Raw genomic sequence first — 15,197 nt, forward strand, 5'->3', positions numbered from 1 at the left:
TTGAGTAAGTTTAGCTTAATCATTTGGAGAGATACGTGCGTTTGGTTCAGTTGTTCAAATTTCAACCTTTTCTCTAAAAATAATTTTACTATCTCAAAAGCTTGTGGTAAAACTCTATAATGCTCTCAAAATTTCAAATACTACTTATTGCGGCGCTTTTGACTTCGAAAAGTTTATCACTAGTTTCCGAGAAACCGAATTTTTTGTCATGGAATATCTTTGAAAAAAGGATTGCAATGATCAATAATGGCATTCCGATTTCGGGCGAAGATTTCTACGTGAGACTCCGTCTATCGCATCACTGGATTACGATCCAGAACTTCTGTGGTGGAACAGTTATTGACAGATTCTGGGTCGTGACTTCAGCTGCGTGTGTTACGTACCCCGATTCAACTATTTTCACCCCCGATCAAATAAAAGTAGAAAGGGGAGTTTTTGGAAATCCAGCTACTCTGGGGAACCGAGTTGTTCATGTGAATAAAATTGTTGTTCATCCGCAGTTTAAAATTTTAAACAGTGTACCAATATTTGATATTGCTTTGATTCGTTTAGAACGGGCGGTTGCTAAGCGACGGGTTATTAAACTTTGCTCGGAGGGTACTGACGAAGAAATGGAGGCTTTGAATTTGGTCAGTATGGGTTCGACATCAACTGAAGTATTCGAGATGCCAGAAAAACTTCAACAAACGACGTTTTTGACACCATTTTTATGTATCCACTTAGTTGGAGTCTGGAACTATGTCCGGATCACAACATATGTGCAGTTCCAGCTACCTCTGGTACCAGATTTTGTTTCGGCGATGCCGGCAGTCCTTTATATAAGAGGGGTTGTCCAGATAATACGAGCGACAAAAGAAATGAATGCTTAATGGGTGTCGCAAGTTATTATCACGACTTAAGTGACGAATTTCAATGCAATAATTGTGCATTCTTTTTCACTAGTGTGCCTTATGTGCACGAATGGATTGAACAAACAATACTAAACTTTAATAGAAAACGCTAAATAAATTAATTAGTTAAAATAAATTATCAAAAATAAATGTCACAAAAGTGGCAGTTGTTTCCTAATGGTTTTGTAATAATTCTAAAATTGAATTTCTACCATATACAAAATATTGTTTGGTAATGTTTAAGCTTTAAATGGATAGTTCTTTAATTATTCTACTGCAAGTCACTTTTTTAGTATTTTACTAATCAAATTTGTTTCTCTTCACTACAAAGCAGCTAGAATTGAAACTGAAACACAGGTCGAGAATAAAAACGATTGAAGACGCAAAATTCATGTCGATTTATTTTAAAGACGAACAATTCTAAACTCAAAAAATGACTTATTGACCCCCCAAAAATTAAAGAGTTCCTTGATGATGATTGAGACTTGATGAATATACAACAGAAAGAAGAAAGTCAAAAGTAGAAACAAGCGAAACGAAAAAAGGTGAATTCAAAGCCACAAAGAGAACAAGTTATGGGCTGAAAACATTACATGAATCCACGTACGCCTTGTTGGACGGCACAATGGTTTCTGTAAATATACGATATTATGGTAAGAAAAAGTAAAGAACAACGAGAAGGGAACGTTCAAAAAAACTCGTGTTGGAAGTAGTTAAAATATCCTGTAAGGTTTCTCGGGGAAACGAAGCATGGAAAGATAGCAAATCACAGCTATATTGCAAAAATAAAAGTAAACCAGTTAGAAATTCCGTCTATTAATCAGATTTTCCACTTTACGGAAGAGCAACGACCGTGTAAATACCTTATTTACTCATTCTTTCAAAGCAGTTGTTTTTATATCCAAAATGCAAATAATGATATTGAAGAATTAATTGATGTGAAGATGACATTGACTTAGTTGTCAAACTAGTTGACATTTTTCTTCAAATTTAACTTTCTTTGGCTGCTTTCTTCTATGTTTTTTGGACTTCATCAACTAGAGGCTGTGCTCTCCTCTTCGTAAGAAGACAGCTAACAAATGCGTTCTATCATTTGAAACGAATTTTGTTCTTTCTACTTCATCATTTCAAAATTATATACTCAAACATTTGTGATTAGATGCGAAGTTAAGAATCTGCTCATTGCTTTCTTTTCTGTAAGTAGATAGAATTCCCAACGCAAATAAATGGAAAGTGTAGGTTACTTGCAGAAGTTAAGCAATCCAATGTTGTGAACAGTGCCGACCAATGTTTAGAAAAACCTTTAGACCCGTCTGTTCATCCGTCAAGCAGATGGCTCTCTAACTGTTTGCTACAGCTGTATCTGTTTTGGTCTGAGAGAGGCTAGCATAAGGTGAAATAAAAAAAGAAAAACAAAACAAAGGAAAGTGCGTAAACATTTTAGGATGTGCGTTATCCGGGCGGTGAGGTGAATTGATAGTGTGGAAAGTTTGATTTTTTGAGAGGGGGCTAATCAGGGGTCTGAAGGGAGGTGGAGTGAGGGAAGAGGGGGAGGGTAAAAACCACTTATAATTTTATTTGCACCGTGAGTTTGTCCTCACAGCTGATTCGGTGTAATGTATAGCTAAAGTAATTTGAAAGAGCAGTACTCAGTGACTAAATTTTATCTGGGATCAAGCTGTTTATCCCGTTTTTCAAGACAAAAAGTCATGCGCTCTGAATAAAAATTAGCCAAGCAAGAAATCTGTACCTCTCATAAAAAAACGGATTGATGACGTTTGCATGTGATCTGCAAAATATCTATATTGATTTAGAGAAGCAACTTGGTTCTGCAAACTCGACTTTTCAAGAAAAAATTCAAGAAATTCAAGAAACTTTGTAATTAATTTTCTATTATTTTTGCGTTCAACACTTTTTGAGCTAGGAATTCGATTAAGAAACATAATTTTGATCAATTTCTCGAGATTTTTTTTGGAATGAAATATTGATAATAATAAGGCGTAGTGAGCGTCAAAATTGAAGAATGGATAAGACTAAACGCTATGGTCATGCTTTTTGTCATATTTTCCTGTAATTGCCTGACTTTTTTGCTATCTTATTGTTAACTATAATAATCAAAAACCATAGATTTATCAAGCACATTGATAAAAAATTTACTAAAATAAATGATGCAGACACAAACAGGCCTGTCATACTCAGTGTATTTTCTTGAGTAGTATTGGATTCGCGTCATCAATGCAGGTTTAAACATAAAGTAGGCCTAACTAAATTAATAAAAATCGAAATATAAGAGGCCATCTACCCAACGTGTTAATCTACTTTTATAAGATTTGTTCGAGCAACGTTCTTTGACTACTGCTAATAATGCTTGATTATCTGTAATGAGAATGAAAGTTTTCTCAAAAAGATTATGTTCAACAAACCAAGCCACTCCAAGATGTTTCAGTTCCATAATAATATACCCTCCTTTTTATTAAGGTAACTTGACGCAAATGCGACTACTAACCAGTGTGTGAACGTTGTTCTAATGAAGTTCATAAACCAGGGCGAGATACATCCTATTTGACGCGCGCTTCAAAGTTTGCATTATAGTGAGTGTTTTGTGTTGTTTGTGCAACCTGATTTTTAATATGTTGGAAAAATGTAGCAAGTTTGCCTGTCCATTCCATTTTTGTATGCGTAGTGAGAAAAGACACAGAGGGTTACATAGTTGTCATAATTTCGATATAAATTTACCTAATTAGTGGACTGAACCTAGAAACGACCTTAATTGTTTAAGATTTTTAGGTGCAGGAAGAGTGAGAATGGCAGATGATTTAGATTCCAGTGAGCAGATGACAAGTGATGACAAGAGGAGATTCGAGTGAGGTTATAATTTAGCTAAATTTATAACCTCAGTTTTTGATTTCGGTTTTGGCATTTAGTGACAGTTAGGTAAGTTTATTCTGAATTTGTCTTCATCGAGTTTTTTTAGGCATACATATACTCCCTAAATGTTGTGGTTGTGATCTACGACTGACAAAAATGATATCAACAAAAAATTCTGTGTTTTTAAGGCCTAATGAAGTAAGATTTCTTCGTTGATTTGCGTCGATAAGAATCTAAAATTTTGGCATTTGATGTGAATTAATTTCTTCATTTTCTGGAGCCAAGCGTTACAGTTCTATCTGTTATTACAGTAACAATTGGGGAGATAGTTTTTTTTTATCAAAACAACGGTTTTGTTTTCGATGTGTTTCTGGTCCATTAGTTTTTGACGCACATTGTTCACTTGGTGCTTTAAATTAACTGGGATTCTACATCCTGTTTGGTGTGTTGGAATATAATTTTTCTGAAATGCTGATTTCACTGGATGTGTTGTAGACTTACCGATACGGTATATGAGGTCAGAAAAACCAGAAGATATTTTCATTTTTCGTAGGATATTGGTTTCGAGTAATGTTATTAATTTGTTTTGATTGGATCAGAATTAGACTCTATTGAGAAAACGATCTCTTCCAACTTTAAGACGATTACCGTCTTCTTCTTTAGCTATTTTGATTTTTTGATTGATAAAACTTTGCAAGTGACTAGCAAAAGCCCTCACAAATGCAGAAAACCAAACTTATTGGTCGAAGGCCACCGCAATGAGTGAATTGAAGATAGTTTCAAATGAATTAATCAAGACAACATGATCAACCAACAAAAGCCACTTGTAAGTCTTGATTAATTCATTTGAAACTATCTTCAAATCACTCATTGCGGTGACCTTCGACCAATAAGTTTGGTTTTCTGCATTCGTGATGGCTTTTGCTAGACTTTCATGGACCATAGCGGAAACGTTTCCGAAATCCACTAACGCTTTAATTGAGACAGTTCCCAACTGGATTGCAAGGTTTATGGGTTTTATTTCTCGGAACTTCTTGTCGGATTCTTCTGTTTTTGAGTTTCTGCATCTTGTGTTTTTCATCTTTAATTATTGTGTTTGTGTGTCAAATAATCTAGTTGATTGACTTGGTCCTCTGCCTTGGTAGCAGTTGTAGCTGTATTTATGGCTTCTGATGGAGTATCTGCTACGTTGTTCACTTTCACTTCATTGTTCACTCTCAGTTTATTGGAAAAATGGTTTCCTATTCAACAAATCTGACATAGCGTTCCTTCATCTGGACAAGACTGGCGATGGTTAGGAGACCAAAAGTTTCAATATTTAGGACATTTTGTAGGCTTCCCACTGCTGTTTTGTTGTGTTGATTCTGTCAATAGTTATTTGGAAATGCGCTGGAATGTCACTCAAAGATGCACTCGTGCGCGTTGTACTGACCATATAGTCGGATGTTCCAGCTATTTTCGATTGGTTCTGTATTCCCATCTTGACCTTGACGGTCAGTTCTATGCTTTTTTAGGAGGGACTGCCTCTTTCAACAATTCTCGTTACATTTAGACGTCAAGGTTATTCGCAATAAAAACATCTCGTATTATTGATTCCTCATGGTCACCAAGATCAAAACCGAGAGAATGTTCATGCAAAACTGTTTTATGCAAAAAAGTATCTGTCAAATGTTGTCGCATTGTTTTGTGAGGATGCTGTCTAGAATATCCCAAAATTCTTTCGTTTCCCTTTTTTATCTTTTTCTTAGTATGATTTTTTGGAACAAAAGGTTGTGCGCCCCTCTACACCGAAACTCAAGTATGATTGAGAAACATCTTTAGTATCGCATAGTTTCTACGGTCGGTCACCAGACAGTATTGCGGTGGCCTCATTCTTTCGGCATTTGTTAGGCCAGTTTTGTTGTTCACTTTGGGCAGTACTAGTCTCAAAGTTTTCTTCAGGTTCTGGGGGTATTATTACTTTGTCAGGTGTTGCTTCATAGAGTTTGTCAATTGAGATCCTTTCATTTGCAAGAACTGTAAGTTTGGGGATTACACATCTTTTCCATCTCCGTGATGATTCGATGCTTATTTCTTTTTCAATATGGCTCGATGCCGATTATCCCTCGTCCTTTAAGTGCTGAGTGCGCTATGTGATAATTAAAGTGTATTGTGTGGCAATTGTGAGACAATGTGTCTGTTTTGAGTAGTATCGGATTCGCGTCGCGTATGCAGTTTAAAATAGAAAGTACGCATAACGAGCTTGCTACTTAATTTTTATCTACGTCGCAATACCACTACAAATTATATAGCATGGAAACGTAGCATGATTCCAAGCGAACGTTTCATTTTACTGTACAGTTGCTTCTACGTTTTAACTCGAATTGCTCTTTTAACCTCCATGTTCTAATGAGATGATTTTTGCTTAGATTAGATACATTATTTCGCTTGCTTTTACGAATTATACCCTTATTGTTAATATTGTTCCATCTGTAAATAAACAAATTGTACATTTCTACCGCAATGTTATCCTTCCAATCCTTCGAGAAACTCTCTAAATGCGAACTTTATCAAATTTATGTTGACATTTTCAAAACAGTTGAAGAAAAAGATGACCTTATAAAGAATTATGTTATACAATGCAGCACTTACATCAAAGAAATGAGACAGGACGGTGATCAGGCAACATACAAAAAAGATCAGGAAGTACCACATAATTTAAATAACGAATACAAGGTGAGAACGTTTCCAACTTTTAATATTCCAGAAAACACGAGATTTTATTACTTGGAAGTAGTTTGGTTAAGAATTTGGTCAATGATAACTCAATACCGCAAGGCATCTGCATTCACGCATATAGAGAATCAACAACAAAAGAAAAGATAGCTGTTCTAGAAAAATATCCCGAGAAAGAACTTAAAACTGTTGTTTTGCAAGATGGAACCAATTCGATTTTAAAACAAAAAAATCGTGATGTGAACAACCTTTTCAATGAATACATTGAATTAGTTGAAGTAGTATCTCACAAATTTAAACGCAAATCTCCTTGCTATTGGAAATCCCACCAATCAAGTCATCAAATCATAACTCTGTTGCTAATGAACGAATATCTGCTTTCAACAAAAAACTTGAAATTTATGCAAACTCTGCTAATAATATGAATTTGAAATTATTACCCATTCATCAAATGATGATGAAACTACCCCACTACAACTATCTGTTTTACGATGATTTACATTTTACTTACCAGCAGGGAGTACCTTTTTTAAAGAATGCAGTTTTAGGACACTTTCTTCTCACATCAAACAATATTATTGCAAACGCTCAATACAATCGCAGTTTCAACCATTCGTTTAATAGAAATAAATTTCATTCATTTCAACGCAAGCCATTCAACCAAACGTATTACTACACCAGGGGAAACAATCATTTTTAATAATTCGTATAGTAACGCGAGATGATGTATTGCTTGTTTTATTTTTCAAATTTGATATCGATGTTTAGGGAAAGCACTTCATGGAAATGGAGAATCAGTCTCATTATTCTACTTATTTTATCTCCACGAATTGTATCTTCAAGTGAATTGGTGTACGACAACTTTCATGAGGTGCCACTTTTCGTGTTAAACAATAGAACATCGGGAACGCCTTTTAATTTCATTCCAATTTCTTTTTCCCGTGTATTAATTATTTGTTTTGTCTTAATAGTTAAGGCTTCTATCATGATTCAATGTGGAGATGTAGAACAAAACCCAGGGCCAGTTCTGAAATACGCTGAGTGCGTTAAAACAGTAGGCGCGTCTTTTAAGAATAATGTTAAGATTTTCTCCCTCAATTGTAGAATTATTGTTGGTCAGAACTCCACTTTAAAGCAATTAATGGATGATTTGGGAACAAACACAATTTTTGGCTTGACAGAAACATGGCTCAAAATGAATGACGATATCCGTTTTTGGGAAGTACGCAGTGAAAATTTCCAATGTTTCAGAAAAGATAGGAATCTTTCATTACATGACAAAACAAGTGGAGGTGGTCTGCTGCTCTATATACCAAGATCATTCAAACCTAAAGAACGTTCAGATCTTACCACCATCTCGGAATCCCGTTTCGAAAGCATCTGGGTAGAATGTGAGTTCAATAAAAAAGTATTTGATAAATATTTTGTACTGCCCGACCAAACAGCTTTCTGAAATGTTTCTGTCAGAACTGGCTCTGTGAATTGACTTTGCTGCAGCTGAGAAAAAACGAATAATTTTGATGGGCGATTACAATATTGACTTTTTTCAGAAGAACGATAAACGAAAATTAGAAACGCTATTTATTCCGTACGGGTTGGTGTCATGTAACAGAAAGACAGGGACAAGACAGAGTATCAAGACTGCATTGATTGATTATATCATCACACAAAACTTCAAAAAATGTTTTGTTACAGAGAGCATCTTGAATAGTAATCATTACGGAACAGTTGCTATATTGGAAGAAAAAATGATAATGAATCAAATGCCAATCAAAAAAACTTTCTTCGACAAAAAGAACTATTCTAAAGAAAAATTCCAGGAATATATTCGGAGTTCAGATTGGAGTCTTTTCTGGATGTCACAAAATGCTAACGAAATGATGTTCCAATTTTGTATCATAGTCGAGCAAGCAATAAATGTGCATGCACCATTGAAATCTTGTTTTGTGAAGAATGATAAACCGAAAATTTTCCTGAATAGAAATAAATTCCTATCTGGAAAAAATTTCAAATCAGAAAATGAAGCTTCCTTGTTAAAAGACTTTATTTCTCTGAACACAGAAAAAAGTCGCTGGAAATTTATACAAGAAGTTAGGAACAATGAAAAACAACGAATTGTAATAGACACTCTGCGTAACAGCTTCGGTGAGCTTATTACGAACGGAAAAGACATCGCACACCTTTTGAACTTCAAGTTTTCAGTTTTGGGGGAATATTTTGGCGAAAGTAAAAAAATTGATAAAACATTGTCCTCAGCTGAGACGGGAAATGCAAATAGGTTTTTCTTCAAATATGTTACTTGTAAAGAAGTCCATGATTTAATAAAATGTTTGAATGTGAACAAACCTTTGGGTCCTTCAAAAATTCCCGCATGGGCGTTGAAAGATGCCCAGTCGGTCCTTGCGGAGCCTCTCTGTTTTCTGATAAACGAGTTTATTTCTGAGTCTTCTTTTCCGACTGACCTCAAAAGAGCTTTGGTCTCACCTCTTTATAAAAAAGGAAACACAGAAGATCCCACTAACTATCGTCCAATATCAGTAACCGGCGCATTGGCAAAAATTTTTGAGCAAGTTATAAGGAACCAAATTAATGACAAACAATTTGGATATAGGAAAAAAGTGTCCACAACAGATGCCATACTACAATGTATGGAATATGTAAGAACTGAAATGGATAAAAAGAATACGGTTTGTGGAGCATTCCTCGATCTCTCAAGAGCATTTGACTCAATCTCACACGAAATACTAATAGAAAAATTGAAATGTTTAGGATTCGACGGAACATCTACACAATTGATTAGATCATATTTGAAAGACAGAACTCAAAAGTAGTTTTCTTGGGAACTGAGTCCGACTGGATTTTACTTAACACAGGTGTGCCACAAGGGACAGTATTAGGACCAATTTTGTTCAACATTTATGTGAATGATCTTCATAGAGCTATTGATAATGACAATTGTCAAGTAATCCAGTACGCCGATGACACTTTTTTCTATTCTTCTCATACTAATGAAAATATAGCCAGAAGTTATTTGGAAAAAAGTATTGAAAAACTATGTTATTACTTCCAATCACATCAATTATTGATGAACAATAAGAAGACAGAATATATCGTTGTTTGCTCCATCAAAAAATGCACGAGCTCCGTCTTATCTCAATGTTAACGATGTGAACATAGGAGAATCGTCGTCGGTAAGATATCTAGGAATAATATTAGACAACAAATTAAAATTTAAAGAAGAGATCAAAAGAATACTCTCCAGAATGGCGTGCAGCATCAAAATCTTGAAAGATATAAGGAACTGTTTTCCTATAAAAACTAGAGTAACACTATTGAACGCGCTTGTTTTAAGTCACATTCAATACTCATCTCTTATGCTCGTTGGTATCAGAAAAAATCTCATGATAACATTAGAAAAACAACTTAATTGGGGAATAAAAGTGTGTTTCAAAAGAAAAAAGTATGATCGCTCGACTGATTTAAAAATAAAAAACAGAATCATGCCTGTTGAATTCCTTCTCAAATATCGATGTATGGTATTTTTCTTGAAATATGTTAGGAAACAATTACCAGCTTTTAGTAACAACAATGTATTGCAAACTTTCAATTGTAAACAGAATGCGAGAACGGGAAAAACTTATCCGGCTATGAAAAGCAATTCGGAATTCCTCGATAAATCATTGATGCTGCAAGCCATGAAATTGTACAATGAATTTCCATATGTACAAAGACAAAAACTTGATAAGGGTAAAAACATCAAAGGTTTTTTGAAAGACTTCTATTTCAAGGAATATCTGAAGGACCCAAAGGCATTGGAGTAGAAAGATTTGTTGAGGGACCTTTTTTAAGTTTTGGTTGTTTTTAATTTCCTTATTATCCAATATACTTTTTTTATGTTTTTAGTATTCCAAACGTTGTAAATAAAATATATTCTTATTGTTTTATGTATTTTAGAATTTGTACATTGCCATTTTGTTGACACTTTTAAGGTGTGTAACATTTTGGAATTCAATGTTTTCTTTTTTTTATTTAGCCAAATGTTTGGTGGGCTCAAGATAGAGACTAGAGAGAGAAAGAGAACCCAATGATACGATGGTTTTGAGAAGAATGAATTGAAATATCAGAAATCATATGAACAAATGATTTATTCTACTAACAGAGTTGAAGTAACACTCGGCCAACAATTAATTTTATCACTGCACAAGTTCAATTTAAGATCAGCATACTCTGATACAAAAGATCCCGTATGTTCAACAAGGCCAATGAGAACTTTGCTCCCTTATTTTTTGTGCAAGGAATTTTTGCCATTCGATGTATTTCACGTAGAATCAAATGAGTAACGTCAATAGAAAGACCGTAAAGCGTAATTGTAATTAAAACAGATTTCTTCAAAATTCGTGTTTTTCGAGTTTTTAAGAACACTTTTCGTTTTACCAAAAATTTCTTCGATTTCAACGTAATTTCCTACCAATTTTTACGCAATTACGTTATTATTAGCTGCGCGACGCAAAAACGAGGTTATTAGTCCTTTAAGGTTCTTTTTAAAGATTGAGATTATATTGGGAAGCTATCTCTTCTTAGAATATTCAAATTTCTTTCTACTTTTTAACGTCCATGAAAAATCGAATTGAGGACGTGGTTTTGTAAAGCAAGAATTTAAACAGCTGAAAAAATCAGTAGTTAGAAGAATAAAACGTAATCAAATTACTTTCTCTAACTCTCAGGAAAAAATATGGATTGATGAAAGTTGATCGAGCAACAAAATCCACCTGCATAAAATACACGAAGAACCCACGGATTAAGAAATTGGGAAAGCTGGAGCCATGGAAAACATAACAATTGTAGCGACAATCAGGGTATTTCTTTTTTGAGCATTAAATTTGCAGTAACTGCAACAAATGTGCTCAAATAAAGTCTTGGTCTTTGTTGGTCGATTTTACGGATAAATTCTGGCTATTCCCTGACAAAGGAGTCTGGAAAACCCCTCACTCAGTATCTCTAATACAATGAAAAAACTTATTATTGACACTAATTGTTCAATTGATTTGCAGTAAAAACATTTGCCCAATTTCGGCATTTTTTGAAAGACTGCAGATTTTCAAACAGGTGCTAAATTTCTGACTAGTTCAATATATATTTCTCGTCAACTGCACAAACCATAAGAAAAGCTAACCCTGGGATCTGTTTAATTAATATATTTTTAGTAACAAGTACCGAACACGAAAAAATGACTAATTAACGACAAAGTTTCCAAGTTCTGTACAAGAGTGATAAGTGTAAAAAGTGATATGATCATAACTCTGAATTAGTAATGAAATAAGCCTTGTAACAAGGCCTATAGTCTGGGTGGATATGTGTTCATTGCTCTAATAAACAGCGTTTACTCTTAATTTTAAATCAAAACATTAGATGAATTGGAGATTTGTATTTGCACCCTCAAGAACTCGTATGTCACGAGTACGATGCCTTAAGACGCACCCAAGTTCATTATTCTGAACTGCAAAGTTTAAACGCGATCGGTCATAAATTACTTCAGAGTATTTTTGAGGTGACTGATTGTGAATGAAGTTTGCACTAGTGAAGGCTTATTAATTTCTTGCCATTCAGTTGGTCTAATGTGCCATTGAGTCAATGAAAGTGACGTTTGTAAACAAATATAAACAATTAGACAAATAGAGTTTGAACAAAATGCTGAAGCGAAAATGTTGAACAAACTTTCAAACTTCACAATCATTTTAAATAAATGTCTGGATAGTTCAACTCAAAACTCTTTTGGTTCAAATTTATATACCGATATTCTGTTTGCCGATAAATAAAGTCTCCGTATTATTTTATTTTCATCGTTTAATTGGGAACAAAAAAGCGTAAAATTTGCCCAAAATAAGACCCTGAGCAGTCTTCCAGTTCGAGAGTTCGATCAGTTCACTACAAAACAAAAAAAAACACTCAAAAATTATTGGCACGTGAGTCCACGACCAGTAATGTTCTATAACAAAATAACTCTTGTATAGTATAACTGTCCAGACAATTAAAACCGCACATGAGCAGGGTTGATCTTCTCCGATCATGAGCGGGTTTTACTTCTCATTTTTGACCATTAACGAGCAATTTAGAAACTACTGCTACAAGAACTACTGCTAATCAGCGTTTGTCAAAAGCACTGATGAAACCTCTTTTTTCGCTCTTTGGATTCTAGTAGCAAATCTCGCATTAATGTCTGTCACTCATATTTCTCACTTAAAGAGGAACAAAATTTAGTGTACGGATTTGAAAATTAAATTTTCTCTTCAACACTCTGCACAATAGAACTGAACGTGTATAACTTTGTAGCGCGTTTTCAGAAAAGTGATTAAAAAATAATTTAACCTGACTGAAGTGATGGATCTGGTAATATGAGACAAAAACGCTTCAAAAAAGGTGGAAGAATATTGGAGACAGTGGATAAGTATTTGATTATGAACAAACTGACGCTAAATGCAGATAAAGCAGAGTTATAATAATTTACAAATAAGTAAGAACCAAAACCAATTTTTTTCCAACGTTGAATTTACAAAACCTGATCAAATTGCAGTCATCATTGTATACAAATTGATGCAAATTTAACCTTTGAAAATCACATGAAATCGGTTTTAAGTAAAATTGAGGTTAATTTGTTTAGTATATATTTTGAGGATTGACACCCTCTGGAGTTTAACGCCAATAATGATTTCGCATCTATTTTTCAGCGGAATACTTCTGCAGACTTTAACTGCTAGATAAAAACAGCGCAAAAGTCAGTTTTTTTTGTTTGGTACGAAGAGAAGAGTTGCTCATGAGGAAAAACTAGAGAACATATTAAAGCACAACGATATTTTTTTTCATTAATAAATTGTTGTTATAACAAGGAGGCTCGGTAATGTGTGTTCTCTGCGCACATAATGTTCCGACCCCACTCATCCACATTTTTGACTTAATTGGCTACCAAATGATGAAGAGATAGAAAATTTTCAAAAAAATACACAGCGTTCAACAAACAACCAATGAAATTCGATAATGCCACGCCAGAGAGCCAATGAAAGTTGTTTATAATAGGACTACTAGAAAGATCAACAATAAAAATCAAGCAACAAAAATTATTTAGGACCGCAACTCGATGTCTATAATAAAAAAATAACAAAATCAAACTCGCATCAGGTAAAAACCAAAAGAAAACATTTTAAACTAAACTTCCTTTGAAATATAATGGACCTGTCTTCAATGCGACTGGTTAACAGTTCGGCACAAAACCTAAATAGATGCGAAGTTCAAATAAATTTTCCATTTTTGAAAACAAAGAACAAATAATTTCACAGTTCTAATGTCATTAGTTATCAACTGAAATCCCTAAAATGTTCAATTATGTCTACATGGAAAGCAATCTAGACATGTCATTATCCATTGTTCGATTGCGAAAAGTTTCAAAGCCAATGGGATCAACGATTATTTTTATAATCTGAAAAAAAACCAAAATCCTCTGAAATGTACAAATATATAAAAATTTAACTTTTTTTTAAAATCTCATAGTAACAGTAGTAACAAAGCGAGAAACAAATGTTTGACGCAAAAATCGTTATAAAGATTAAAAAATAGCTAACTGGAAACCGATTGTGACCTGTGTTTACAGAGACTGAATTACAAATCGACCGATAAACTATTTAAAAAAGACCAAGCTGGAAAACCCAAATTTATTTTTGAAAACAAATTTTTTTTCAAAAGTCAAAACAGATTTAGGATTACAACAAAATGCTAGGAAACAGGAGGTCAATTGGGCCTGTTAATAATGAGACTAAGTCACTTTTATCATAAGGATATATGGTGAGATCCAGATCAGCTCAAATATTGCTCAGCCTCTAACAAAACACTCAACTGTTGAAAAAGTTGCGAAATAGAATAATTCTATACAGAATTTTTCAGTTGGTCAAAAAAATATTGCACTTTGTGCATTTATCGAGTTTAGTTTAAATTTCCAAAAATTTGACAAAATTATAATTCCTGGAGAGCCTTGAAGCCGGCGGGAGTACAACTAGCTCTTTTTTGAGCTTAAGAAGAATATGGTCACAGTTTTAAGGTGTCTGCTTCCAACAAATTTCAAGCAAGTGTTCTGAAGAAACCATTTTTTCGGCGGAGAAAGTCTGAATTTTGAAAAATTTAGCTTAAATTCTAGCCAAAAAACTCGGTTCGAACAATTCAGCAACCCTCCTCTATCTTTCGAGATAAAATCAATTACACTACAGCTAACAATTTTAACCTCTTTAAGCAAAAATGACAAAAATTTTGTCAAAATTGACGAAAATGTGGTCAAAAGTGTGAATAAAAACAACTGAATTACGACTAATATTCACAAAACTTTAAACCTCGATAACTCCCTATAGAAAGCAAATATTGAAAAAATCTTTTTAATTCTATATTCTACGCTGGACGGGCTTTCTAATGATAACACTCACAACTCTCTACGATTATGATACTGATCGGCCAAAATTGTCTGAACAAAAAAAGCCATTTGAGTATATAGTTCCTCCCCCCGCCCCTCAAGAGGGGTCGGAACAATAACCAGCCTCATCATTCTTGTACCATAACCCTGTTTTCTTGTATCTCAGACTCTTTCATTTTTTTTCGGTTAAATCAAATAAATCAATTTGTTGTATAAACTTCAGTCTTTGTATAATGCTTTTAATTTTATCTGAAATAATCAGGCTATTTAGAGCA

At 34.1% G+C, this 15,197-nt stretch overlaps 1 protein-coding gene across 3 annotated transcripts in view; it reads left to right on the forward strand.

Moving 5' to 3' along the window:
* Positions 1-6,130: 6,130 nt before the first annotated feature.
* Positions 6,131-15,197, forward strand: part of LOC142353961 (chymotrypsin-like protease CTRL-1) — a 66,693-nt gene continuing 57,626 nt past the window's right edge. Inside the window, exon 1 of one of the 3 annotated variants that reach the window (XM_075406197.1) lies at positions 6,131-6,473. The gene's annotated coding sequence lies outside the window, so the exon portion shown is untranslated. Of the gene's footprint in view, positions 6,474-12,156; positions 12,338-15,197 lie in introns of those variants that run through there. The other 2 variants (XM_075406196.1, XM_075406194.1) reach the window with 2 other exon arrangements.

This window comes from Convolutriloba macropyga, chromosome 15, assembly GCF_964194025.1.
Source record: "Convolutriloba macropyga chromosome 15, txConMacr16.3, whole genome shotgun sequence".
NCBI lineage: Eukaryota > Metazoa > Xenacoelomorpha > Acoela > Convolutidae > Convolutriloba > Convolutriloba macropyga.